This window comes from Podarcis bocagei (genome assembly GCF_964188305.1).
Source record: "Podarcis bocagei genome assembly, chromosome: 12".
Classification (NCBI taxonomy): domain Eukaryota; kingdom Metazoa; phylum Chordata; class Lepidosauria; order Squamata; family Lacertidae; genus Podarcis; species Podarcis bocagei.
Window position 1 is genome coordinate 13,851,095 of NC_138137.1, and position 13,896 is coordinate 13,864,990.

The following is a 13,896-nucleotide window of genomic DNA, read 5'->3' on the forward strand; positions in this document are numbered from 1 at the left end:
AGAGCTAATGGGAAAAGCAGCTGGCTGAAGGGGGGGTGTGAACTGAAGAGGCTTCTTTTAAAGCGGTTTTTTACTGTGTTCCTTTTTACTGAGTTCCTTTTCTACTTTACAAAGGCCTTATTCCTTTTAAAAGGCTACCTATGTTATGTATTAAATATATTTGCTTAAATGTAATTATGCAAAGGATTTAAGAAATGCTAAATTCTTATTTCATATAATTGTAAGAGTTGTATTTATCCTGAAATTAAGTCAGCCACCAGTCTAGCCCCCCTGCCAGACAGGAAGACGCCATCCAAGCAGTCCTGATATATAGCTGTCAGGCATTTGTTTAGAAACCTTCAAATGAAGGAGATCTTTCAATGTTGATGTGAAACTCAAGATCCTTGACATATGTTTAAGATAAAAATTTAAGATTAACCATTTGTTTTAGAAGGCAATAGGGCAAGGAGGGCAAGAGGTGAGCTGGTAATTAAGATTCCTTGTTGAGACACATGTAAGATATATTACTACTTATTTGTCATTTATAGATGTAACAATATATAGCTCTTTGTGTTCCATATAAGGACAGGAGGATATGGGTGTATCTTTTAGGATTGGTTATAGCAATCAGCCAATAGGAAACCCAACCAGGCTGATTGGACAGAGGCAGCCAAAGGAGGAGCAAAGGGGGCTGGATTAAGGGAATATAAGTGCTGGCCATAATGGCAGGAGGCCAGGCCAGAGCTTGGTAACCATATACCACTGTGCCTCTCATTTATTTGTCTGACAAATAAATTATTATTTTAATTTCTCTATTGCTGCGTTGAATATTTCATTCCAGCTAAGCGTTAACCACAAGCAGGGTGCTACAAATGTATAAGATCCCCCCCCCATTTTAAAAATTACTTTTCTGACACAAAAACCTTGTCTAATACACAGAAAAGTATGGTAAATTTAACTTTGTCAAATCTTAATACTAACTGGATTTATTTTAATCAAATGAAGCTCTGAGACCCTTAACACAATTTGAAAGGTTCTACAAGCACAATGAGTGGAGAAAGGGAGGAATAGTTTCTAACTTGGACTCTGTGTTGCTTAATGTAATTTACAGATCTATGGAACCCCTTAAAAACATGGTAACTGGATACTAACACACAAATTCTTCCCCAGGATTGGAGTAAAATTTGGGGATCATGACCTTTAAAATAACGCAGAGATGCATTTTAAATAAAAGCACACATTCTACTCATGTAAAAACACGCTGATTCCCAGACCGTCTGCAGGCCAGATTGAGAAGGCGATTGGGCCGGATCTGGCCCCCGGGCCTTAGTTTGCTTACCCCTGGCGTAGGGGAACTGTTTGCCACCTTACAAGTACATTCTGTACAAAGGCCAAAATGGATGCCATTTACTCCAGGTTCATGCCTATCTCACCTCCCTCCCTCCAGTTACTAAATCTCTCTAATAGGTCTGGTATACCAGTTTAGGAAATCCTACCAAATTGGCTTTTGGGTCTGGCGCTAGACCAAATGCTTGGAGTGTGTCTCACTAAAAAGACGGCCATCCTTTGTTCCCTATAATGTCTCAGATTGCGCCTTTTCAAGCCCCGCTTTAAACCCCCCCCCCAAATATTGTACGTTTTTCACATGCTACGCACTGAGCAATCAAACCTTTATTACTCATTTAATTTGGAAGCAATTACTTGCTGCCTGGATTTATCTCACACACTTTTCAAATCTCAAAGCTCTTTTAACAGTCGGTATTTAATGAGCATATGGCAAATGTCCTCGTGATTCCAAATGTAATACCTCCCTTTTAATGAAGGGGGGAATTAGAGCGACGTTTCACAATTCCCAGTTATTTGGGTTGTTAGACGCTCCAGAGGTATCAGCATTAAGGCCCTGAGACTTGATGAGGAGGCCGACGTGTTGACATGGAAGTGGGATGATGTAGACTGTAAATTGAACATGTAAAATAAAAGAGGCAGCCTATTTAATGAGAGGTGGGGAAAGCAGTCTCAAACAAATATAAAAGGCAGCACCATGAACAAATCAATTTAACAGGGTTAATGTTTCCCCTGTATATTTAAGGTTCCTTCACCTACCAACCAAGCCAGCCAGTAAGTAATCCTCTCAAGTCCTTATTCAATCTCCCACTTTGTATTTCTGCTACTGCTGAACGTTACTGTAGTATTGAAGGGGAACAGTTAGGGTTACCCCAAAAAGCCCTAAAACTGTTTGTGAATCCCCCCCCCAGCCAGGCCGCTTCAAGCATTTTTAAAACTGCATTTTCCTCTAAGACAAAAAGCATTAGCTAAGCATTCTGCTTGCTGTAACTAAAAAAGATTGCAACAAGGTAGAGAACAGTCCATTGTTTCTCAGGCCTTTCTCATGCCTTCTGGCCTTGCTAAAGAACCACATTGCAACTTGCTTTCTGTCCGGGAACCATGCCAAACCACAAGAATGAAACAACTGGAACACACTGAAACCCTCTCACCCCCTTTCTGGGAAAAGTCCAAAAATGGTCCCAAGACAGGAGTTTTCTGTTCATGCTCAGGGGAACTCATGGGCAGAAGGAGGAGAAAAAGGGAGGGAACTGGAAGGGGATATAAACTATGTGCAATGGCTGTGAACTTCGTGCTTGTTTTGTGACTTATCACACTTGCTCCTCTGCCCACCCGGGTTGGCAGAATAAAAACTCTTTTTCTGGATTTTAACCCCTTGGTGTCGTTTGGCTCCTTTTCGTCCCTGCTAGGGTGCAACATTTTCCTACCCATGGATTAAAAAGGCTACAGTATGAGGCTGATTATTTTGTGAATCGGTGGGATAAATGGACATTCTTATGCTTTTGGAGACAGAAATCCAAGACTAGCCTGAAACTAATAAGGGGCATGTGCAGACCAGATGCTTTTTTCCTCGTTTGGCAAAAAATTATTTCATTTACAAATCCATCTAACATAGATTATCCATACTCATGGGTAGCTCTGTAGATACAAACTTCATAACAAATGCTTGTCAGTGATCGCTTTCTGTAGTTATTTTGGTGTCCTGTTAATTTCTGTTTCCTTTATATTGTCTCCAAGTGGTATTTAAAACCCTCTAGGAATCTTTTGTAATATGAGAGGTCTCCCATGTGGCTAGTACTTGAAAAGTTCATTCTGTCCAAATCAAGGAACTAGTTCCAGATGAAGGTTGTACTTCTACAAAACAAGGTAGTTCAGTTCCAGTTCGTACAAATGAACTTTTCAGTTCCTAAAAAGTTCATCCTTAGGTGGGTGAATTTCAATGTTCAGAATACTATAAACTGCTGTGCTGAAGCATAGGGTCCAAAAATAAATCAGGTGTCACACACAAGTAATCAGATGACAGATAGTCAACAGATGATGCTCTCCCACAAATTGCATTTCAGTGTTAGAAAACACCCTGCTTAATTTGTGCCAGCCACACAGCTGTCAAAGGCAAAAGGCATTATTTGCTTTGTTCCTGCATTTGTATTTGTCACTGTGAGCTGCTCCTGTTGGAAGGGGAATGAAATATACTCGGAGTCGAGTGTGAATTTCATGCTCTTTATTCAGTTCATAGTAGCAATGATTAAAACTTTCCCCAAAACATCTAGCTATATATACATTATTTACACACTGGGCCCCGCGTGATTGGCTAATTCTGGGCTGCTTCTGTAGGCCAGTCAGGTTGTGGATTCACCTCCTTCAGAAGCCTGATTGGCTGCTCCTGCAGGCCAATCAAGTTGCTGATTCATTTCATCCAGGAGCCTGATTGGCTGCTCCTGCAGGCCAATCAAGTCGCAGATTCACTTCCACCTGGAGCTGGATTGGGTGGCTCCTGCAGACCAATCAGACTGCTGCATTCTGGATCCCATTTTTCTAGGATTCAGCTCAGTACATAACAAGGGAACACTTGGGAGAGGAAAACCTCTCCTTCCTTCACCAGGAGCGGGCAGTTCAATTCTGTAGGGTGCTCTTCACAAGTGGCTTCTCTGCAGGAAAGCCACTTTCAAAGCTGTGCCTGCATCCTGCTGGAGCAATGCCCTCCACTCTCTGATCCTGCAGGATGAGGGGTCAGGTGGAAGATGCAACTGCTCATCTGGTAGGTCTTGGCCTTTGTGCCAGGCTTCACATCTGACTCCTGCTTCCCCTTCCTGCTTGAGGCCCTGCCCCAACCACCACAGATTGCTTTGAGCCATCAAACCTGAACCATAGTGATCCGTGGCTGTCTCACCTTGATTGATGCCCAATTTACTCCAAATAAGTCCAAGCTGGCCCAGGACTCAGATGAATCTGGTGCACAGCCCTAGTAAGAGAACACCACTTGGCTCAGGAACTCTCCTGCAATATTCAGAGAAGTGCAAAAGATGGCCAAATGAACTAGATTTGCCTCTAAATGTCAACAGAATCAAATCTCTCCAGCATCCCTACCTGCCAGCAGCACCGAGTCTGCATGCAGATGTCACCTGGGCTTCGCAGCTCCAGAAGAAAAGGACTGGACTGTGCCCAAAATGGTCACCATGGAAGCCCAGTTCTACACACAGAATAAATCCTGTAAATATAAACGCCTACCTTGTTCTAGCTGCAACACAATATTGTTATGTTATGCCAGTTCTTTTATATATGTGTGTGTGTGTGTACACACACACACACACACACACACACACACAAAATGCATCTTATCTCTGCCCCTTTTGATAACTCTCATGCTGATGAAATCACAGGAGTCTAGAAAAATAAATGATTTCCTTTTACGCCTTCTTAGGCTGAAATCCTTTGCATACATCCCTGGGAGGAAGCCCAGTCAGATACAATGGGACTTGCTTCTGAGTAAACATTGCTTAGGATTGTGCTTCAAACATTCTCTGTACAGATGACAGATAATGAATGACACAAACAAATTGCTTAATGGAAAAGGAGTGGTGCTTATCGCTCTGCAGAGGAAACATATCAGGATGCCAAAGGGATTGTTTTTTATCTTAAGGCATTAATGACTTAATGTAAAGGCAAACCTGATTATGGAAAAGGGGCTTGAGTAAATGAAGACAATGTTTATTTTTCTTGGTAATTAAGAATTTAAACGCTGCCACTTTAAGAATCAAATTCTCCTTTTTTAAGCTCTCACTCCAAGCATTTGAAACACCCTGGTCCGCTGTGCTTGCCCCACCCACCAAACAAAGGCCATGATTGGCTGGTTCAGATAAGGATTTTTTTTATATAAAATATTTATTAAAGTTTCACAAATTATACAGACAAACACAACAATACAAACACAAACAAAAAAAAAAGAACAAGTATAATTTCAAACCCTTACTTTCTTATAACTTACTTCTCCGGCCTCCTCATACCTCCCCTTTCTGCATTCCAATTTCAAATTTTAATTCAGCAAATCCTCACCCTTAAATTTATCTAATTTTTAACCTTTCTTTTCTTTTAACTTAATCCTTACAACTGTAATCCACTTAATTTCTAAACCAGCACCATTCTAACATCCATTAATTTTACAATGTTTCTTAAGGTAGTTCTTAAATTTCTTCCAATCTTCTTCCGCTGTCTCTTTTCCCTGGTCTCGGATTCTGCCGGTCATTTCTGCCAGTCCCATATAGTCTATCACCTTCATCTGCCATTCTTCCAAGGTAGGTAGATCTTGCGTCTTCCAATACTTTGCGATGCGTATTCTTGCTGCTGTTGTAGCATACATAAAAAATGTTTTGTCTTTCTTTAACACCAATTGGCCGGCCATGCCCAAGAGAAAGGCCTCTGGTTTCTTAAGAAAGGTATATTTAAATACCTTTTTCATTTCATTATATACCATTTCCCAGAAAGCCTTAATCTTTGGGCACGTCCACCAAAGGTGGAAGAAGGTACCTTCAATCTCTTTACATTTCCAACATTTGTTATCAGGCAAATGGTAGATTTTTGCAAGCTTGACTGGGGTCATGTACCACCTATAAATCATTTTCATAATATTTTCTTTTAAGGCATTACATGCCGTAAATTTCATACCAGTGGTCCACAACTATTCCCAGTCAGCAAACATAATGTTATGACCAATATCTTGTGCCCACTTAATCATAGCAGATAAGGATTTTTGATGGGCAATGCCACAAGGCTGGCTGAGGTAGATTCCAGTGGCCAGCTGCAAGAGAAAATTGTTTTCTCTGTGCCCAGGGGGAGCTGCATCCGGCCACAGCTGCTACCCATCCAGAATTCGGATGAGGGCCCCTTATTTTCTGCCACATCATCAATAACACCATCCTTTTCAAATAGTAGAAGGTGATGTCCTCTCCCCCTCTTTTGCAGAAATAATTCCCGCTGCCACCTTAAATAATCAATCACCCACCCAACCAAATAATTTCCACAAGCAAAGATGATGTCTGACATTTCCAAGCTCAGCTTTGAATTCTTAGTGGTGAATATAGTTTATCTCATATGCTTTTCTTATAGAAAAAGGGAATTTGTCTCTTCTGCAAGTCCTTCAACAAATTTGGGATAAGTAACATCTAACCAAGGGACGCGGATGGCACTGTGGGTTAAACCACAAAGCCTAGGACTTGCCGATCAGAAGGTCGGCGGTTCGAATCCCCGCGACGGGGTGAGCTCCCGTTGCTCTGTCCCAGCTCCTGCCAACCTAGCAGTTCGAAAGCACGTCAAAGTGCAAGTATATAAGTAGGTACCTCTCCGGCGGAAAGGTAAACGGCGTTTCCATGCGCTGCTCTGGTTCACCAGAAGTGGCTTAGTCATGCTGGCCACATGACCTGGAAGCTGTAGGCCGGCTCCCTCGGCCAATAAAGCGAGATGAGCGCCGCAACCCCAGAGTCGGTCACGACTGGACATAATGGTCAGGGGTCCCTTTACCTTTTTTAACATCTAACCGGTTCAACATTTCACTTGATGTAAAATAAAGCCTTTCTGTTCTTGGTACTCTTTGTGCTTCTGATGGTTTCAGTCACAGGCTTATGTTTCTGTATACAGTGGTACCTCTGGTTACATACTTAATTTGTTCCGGAGGTCCGTTCTTAACCTGAAACTGTTCTTAACCTAAAGCACCACTTTAGCTAATGGGGCCTCCTGCTGCCACTGCTCCGCCGGAGCACAATTTCTGTTCTCATCCTGAAGCAAAGTTCTTAACCCGAGGTAATATATCTGGGTTAGCGGAGTCTGTAACCTGAAGTATATGTAACCTGAAGCATATGTAACCTGAGGTACCACTGTATCTTGCAAGCCATTGGCCTCATTCCTTATGATGGTACTTTCCACTTACCTTTCTGCATCTCATTATAAATATCCGGCTTTATTATTTTTTTCTTCTGAATGTAACATCTCATGCCAGCCTTGGTTGGGTTTAGTTTTTATTTGTTTGTCTCATGAGGTTCTATTTTGTCCTTTGGGTTATATGGATAAAATTCAATAAAAATAGATTTAAAAACCCTTATCCTCTTCTTAAAAGGTAAAGGTACCCCTGCCCGTACGGGCCAGTCGTATCCAACTCTGGGGTTGCGTGCCCATCTCGCTTAAGAGGCCGGGAGCCAGCGCTGTCTGCAGACACTTCCGGGTCACGTGGCCAGCGTGACAAAGCTGCTCTGGCGAGCAAGCATCAGCGCAGCACACGGAAACGCCGTTTACCTTCCCGCTATAAGCGGTACCTATTTATCTACTTGCACTTAAGGGTGCTTTCGAACTGCTAGGTGGGCAGGAGCTGGGACCGAACGACAGGAGCTCACCCCGCCGCGGGGATTTGAACCGCCAACCATGTGATCGGCAAGTCCTAGGCGCTGAGGTTTTACCCACAGCGCCACCCGCGTCCCTATACTCTTCTTACAGGACCTAAAATGCAAATGTTGCAGAACAGGAGGTTCATGTTGCAAATTCTCCAAAATATAATGAAAAATCGATTTCTTTTTCCGAAAGGACATAAAAAGCAGATGCTACCAAACTTAAAATATTATTGACCTTTCAAATGGTTTTTTTAAAAAAAGAGAAACATATACTGAAATTACAACAACAACAAATTAAATTTGTATGCCACCCTTCATCTCTGTAGATCTCAAGTACATAACATAAAAATACAAGATAAAAACACAAAATACATAATAAAAACAGGAACCAAAAAGAAAACCACAAACTAATACCCCCCTCCCAACCTCATCCCGCTGGAATGTGTCTATAAAAGAAATAGCTGTCTGGCAGTAGCTTATTTTCCTCTCCACCCCAGTAACCTGTAAAGATATTTATCCTTTTTAATATGAAGTTTTTCAGTCACTTGAAAGACTTCCACATACTGCTACAGTGGCATTACCCATTTTCATTTTTTAATTTTTTTGATTCATTCCTCATTCAGAGGTATGGCTCCCAAGCAAATTTTTGTATCACTGATTGGACAACTGCATTTTGTAGTAGAGTTCCATCCCTTAATCTCAAGATAAACAGAACTGAACAAAATAATAATAATGATCCCAGTCTGTGTCATTAAGAAATGCAATCAGCTATTAACCTCAGAATTCTCCTCAATTTACATGAGGATTAAACTTGAGTCCTCCATTTGTAACCCAGACTTCCTAAGCGGGGGCAAAAATAATAATAAAAGTCTGACACCAACATTTATTTTTTTTTACTCTATATCCTGAGAAATCAGATGGCTGCTTTGCAAAACTATGCAAAAAAGGTAATCTGTTTCTTGCCAGATGGGATCCCTCCACTGCGTCTTTCCATAGCCTCATTAGGCAAAGCTCTATATTATAGGTTAATCTTGCACTCTAATGGAGCACTGTGTGAAATTATAAACGTAAAGCAGATAAGTATTTTGAGTATCCTCACTTTATTTTATGCAATGATAAGAACTAACCACTATTTACAGATACTTCATAGATAGTGGTTTCCTAGTCTGCTTTTCTATTTTATACCCTTGGAAGTAAGCAGGAAGGCAAGCATGCAGTCCTGTGACATTGTGACCCCTTACTAGATTGCTTCACCTGGTCAGGAGAAGACACCAATATGAGGGATGGGAACAAGGCAACTGAGAAATTGGAGGCTTTGTTGTGTGACGAAACTGTGCTATGCCACTGAAATGGAAAAAGAACAAAATGTTAGTCTCCTCACCTTTTTAAAGTCTATTTTGTAGATGCGGAGAGAGCACATCCATCTGTTATCTGTTTTCACATTCTTTTATTTATGAAACCAAATCAGCCAGTGAATTTATATTGAAATGGAGGAACCAAGTCAAAATGGAATCCCTAACCAACTCTTGTTCCCTCTCTGATGACTTTCCGACACTATGCAGAGATGCTTCCCCCCCATGTATATATAGGGACGCATGGCAACCTAAAAATAGCTCACCAACTTTGCCCAAAAAAGCTCAACAACTATCTGGATTTTCACTGTTTGAAATATGGCAACCCAACTCGGATATGTGTTGTCTGTGTCCTCTTATCTACTTGCTTGTTTCCTATTTTGAATTTTTATTGTGTTATTCTTATTAGATTGTAAGCAGCTTTGAGCCTTAAAAAAAAATGAAAAAGCTGGCTAGAAAGACTTTAAAAAAATAATAATTTGACGAGTTCATAAAAACCTGCAAAACATGGTGCTTAAATATCTTGTTTCCTTGTCTTATACCTTGGAGTTTACCCTTTGCCCAAATATGAATGGGTGGGTTTTGTTCCTTGATAGTCTATTTGTCATTAAAGGAACCTACAACCAAGTGTTGTGCTATATAACCTTTATCCTAGTAGCAGGGCTCAGGGTTCCTGCCAGTAAGCAAGCAAAAAAAAAAAAAATATTAAAAAAAAAGTAGATCATGAGAAAGTGGTGGGACAGTTGCGGTTACAGTTTATTTTACAGTTGAAAGTAGCGTTTAGACCGGCAAACACAGGTAAATAATATTGTAAGCATTGCAGTGATTTGGGTTTGCAGTGATTTGTAGTTTTCTTTTTTTAATGTCAAATATATTTATTATCTTTCTTCCAAGAGCAGCACATGTTTCACACAGGATGAAAATCTGAGGCTTATGCAAATCCTTAGCCCTCAACATTGAAAAATATATATGCTTATATATGAAGAATACAAATGCTGTAATAAATTAAGCCTTGATGCAACAACATGAGTTAAAAAAAACTCTAAAAATCCTCAATAGTTGATCCTGAAACATTTGTTTTTTGTGCATCTGTATACACAAAGTGATTTTCATTGTAATTTTCATTTTTAAATTACCTAACATAGCTAGTTAAACTAAAAAGAAGAAAGGCAGAAAAGAAAGTACAGAGCAAAAATCATATACACCAAACTGTTGTAAACCTCAGGATCTATTTTGCCATATGTTTTACTATCTGTTGGCACTCACTACCGGAGTTCGCGAACAGAGGGACTGATGTCGATGTATCTCACCAAGATGAAACATTCATTCATAGGGAAAGCTTCACGAAGCAGCTAAGAGATCACATGAAGGATGACGCTCGGTTTTAGCACAAATTGAAACCTTCCATTTAAAGATGGAAAGCAAAACCTGCGCCTGACAGCAAGACACCCACAGATTGTCATGTTGATAAAATACTTGCTTTCAGAATGTGCCAAGGCACTAAGTAATTAACGGGAAAAAAGACATTGTCGTTCAGGGCAAAGTACATGGGAAAGCACATACTGTTGAGATGTATGACACTTGCTCTTGATAGTATCTTTCAACTAACCAGAATAAAACTTAGGGAGACAAATAATGTGGCCATCTCATACCCCTCAACTATCCCAGTAAAACCAGGACTTCCTGTTTTTTCTCATGAGAGCATGGTGGTCCTCACCACCATCATGATCTCACACAATCTTAAGCTTAAACCATCCTAATTGGCTATCTCTACACTATTATTATTATTATTATTATTATTATTAATAATATACTGCCCGGCGGTTCATATAAAAAGATAACAGTATATAAAACAAAAATAAAAGCAATAGTCCAATAATACACCCCCCCCCCAAAAGAGCCAAATTTTAAAAGGGTATGGGATGTTGATCAGGTCAACCAAAGGCCTGGTTAAAAAGGAATGTTTTTGCCTGGCACCTAAAGGTGTATAATGAAGGCGCCAGGCGAACATCCCTGGGGAGAGCATTCCACAGATGGGGAGCCACTGCAGAGAAGGCCCTGTTCTCGTGTTGCCCCCCCCCCCAGACCTCATGAGGAGGCACACAAAGAAGGGCCTCAGAAGATGATCTCAGGGTCTGGGTAGGTTCATACAGATAAAGGTATTGCAGTCCTGAGCCGGTTAAGGCTTTATAGATCAAAACCAGCACTTTGAATTGGGCCCGGAATTGCTCCTGTGTCCTGCACAATGCCATAGCAACAGATATATGTAAGCAAAGTTATAAATTTGTCCCATAGAGAATGTTTCATTTCTCTGTCAGTGTTATCTTGCTACATGAAGAATGTCTGAGTCCAATGAAATTATTGTTCTCCTGGCTTTAATGCCATTCCCCCAGTCTTCTGCTGAAGGCCAGCGAGAGGCTCGTGATGGGTATTATGCTAGCAGAAAGACAGAAATGCATCTTCTATTCACTAATTGGGGATGCAGGAAGAATTAGCAAGCTGTCGGGGCTTCAGACTAGTTGACCTTGTTCTTTCAATGTCTTGCAATATTAGAGTCATTTTGCAAAGCAAGCAAGCTTCTTATACTGTATGAGGAGAAAAGCATAAAGTAAGAAGCATGTAGAAACAGGGAGAAATTGGGGTCACAAGTCCATTCATTGGAAAAGTACAATTACGTCATAACTTAAAGCAGAGTGGGGTGCAGAGTATAGCTCTGTTGGATCTACTTTGTATTTTACTAGAACCCCAAGTTCTGGTCATCAGAGCCAGATTTAAAAAGACATGTCCTTTCAATGAAAGCATAAGATGCCTCTGAGCACATTCTGAGCCTAAGAGTTTATTTTCAGCCGAATTCATGGTCCTTGCACACAAAGGTCCACTCCTGGTATTAGCTCTTCTTTCCTTACAGCTGTCTAATTTAGGTGGGGAAAGATGGTTTGCAGTTGCTATGGTTAAACAACTGGGAATCAGAAATACTTGCTGATCTACTGCTAATCACTCTGAGATCTACCAGTAGATCTCCCTTCTTCCCAGCCATAGCTTAAATGTTCTTTTAGGAAGAAAATTGGGCCCTCCCAGGTAGCTTTCCTTCGATTTCAGAGTGCCTCTCTGTTTAGCTAGCTGTAGTACTGAGAGAAATACCAACTAGAAAAGGTCCTTAGGGTTAGAGATGCTTCAGAAATAGTCAGTGTGTTCCAGACAGGGATTTTCTCCTGCTGAAACTTAGTTCTGGCACCTTTCAGGTGGGCACCATTGCCATAATAAGAGGACAAGGGTTCGTGGTGAGTTCCGGCACCTCTTTTTCTCTAAAAATAGTACTGGTTCCAGATGACCACAAACCTAGACCAGTGCCAGTGGCAAGTGGAAGAAGGGGAGAAGGAAGCAGAAGAGGGAAGACAAGACTGGTGCAGGTTTATTGGGGCCTGCAACTGAATAGCCAAAGCAAGGGTGTCAATAACTCCCCAAGGGACTCCTGACCATTAGGTCCAGTCGTGACCGACTCTGGGGTTGTGGCGCTCATCTTGCTTTATTGGCCGAGGGAGCCGGCGTACAGCTTCCGGGTCATGTGGCCAGCATGACTAAGCCGCTTCTGGCGAACCAGAGCAGCGCACGGAAACGCCGTTTACCTTCCTGCTGGAGCGGTACCTATTTATCTACTTGCACTTTGACATGCTTTCGAACTGCTAGATTGGCAGGAGCAGGGACCGAACAACGGGAGCTCACGCCATCCAGGGATTTGAACCGCCGACCTTCTGATCAGCAAGCCCTAGGCTCTCTGGTTTAACCCACAGCGCCACCTGCGTCCCTTAATAACTCCCCTGGCAGACATTTATTTCTTTCTCCACACCCTTCTGACAAGCTTCCAGGTGTCAGAAGGACTTGTGCTTTAGTAGAGTGTCAGATATCATCTCTGGCCGGAGCAAATACCTTAAGGGCATCTCAAGAGCAACCTTACAAACACAGGGGCTGGTACAGTGCCAATGATGATATATGGACAATTTATAGAAATGGGGAAGTCCAAGGAGCTCATTAAGTGCAAGTGATCAGTCAGGTGGTCGTTCAGTGAATAGCGAGAGCCTGCTTCAGTTTGAGTTTTAAAAGGGGAAATTGAGTTCCCACCACCACCCAAAACAACAACAACACAAAATACAAATTGCTTGGGTAGCAATATGTTGTTGTAGCTGACACTTTTGAAATAACGGTGGTACAAAGAAATAGCGGAAATTCTTAGTTAGAAAAGAACAGTTTAGCTTAGTTGCGTGGGAGGTATAACATCTGATGGGCTTTAAGATGCTGCATCTATTCTTATACTCTGACTTGTTACTCAGTTAGTAACAAGTGTGCTAATATTATGATACCAAAGAGTCCTGTGACGAACAGTGAGTTGTGGCATAAGGCTCCACAGATTACAATCCCCTCCATTGGATTCGTGAAGTATTATCCTGAGTTGAAAGTTACATATATATGCATGGTTTGTGGGCACATATTATTATAATGAAGGAAGAGGGAAACTGAACAAGTTTTGCACCAAGGGAGGAAATATGAGGATATTAAACCCATCAAAGCTAGATGGGTGAATGGGCCCATTCCCAATACCATTTGCATCAGTGTTATGTGCATCCATCACATTTGACTGTAATTATCTCCACATTTGGCTGCAATTATCCCTACAAATTACTAAATGGCAATGCAGATGTAATATGTCTAGGATGCCTCTGAAGCCTCCTGGAATTATGGCTAAGTGAATGAAAACACAGGGAAGACCAAAGGCGGGGTGGAAGAGAGACAAACAGATCTCTCAGAATGGAAAATGGAAAAAAGACACCGGCTATCTGAAAATGCTAAGA

General features: G+C 41.4%; 1 protein-coding gene across 3 annotated transcripts in view; it reads left to right on the forward strand.

Moving 5' to 3' along the window:
* The window catches only part of LOC308570178 (phospholipase A and acyltransferase 4-like), a 75,435-nt gene that overhangs the window by 34,688 nt on the left and 26,851 nt on the right, over nucleotides 1-13,896 (forward strand). Inside the window, exon 1 of one of the 3 annotated variants that reach the window (XM_081164974.1) lies at nucleotides 8,958-9,064. The exons of the other annotated variants lie outside the window; for them this stretch is intronic. The gene's annotated coding sequence lies outside the window, so the exon portion shown is untranslated. Of the gene's footprint in view, nucleotides 1-8,957; nucleotides 9,065-13,896 lie in introns of those variants that run through there. 3 annotated transcript variants of the gene reach the window in all.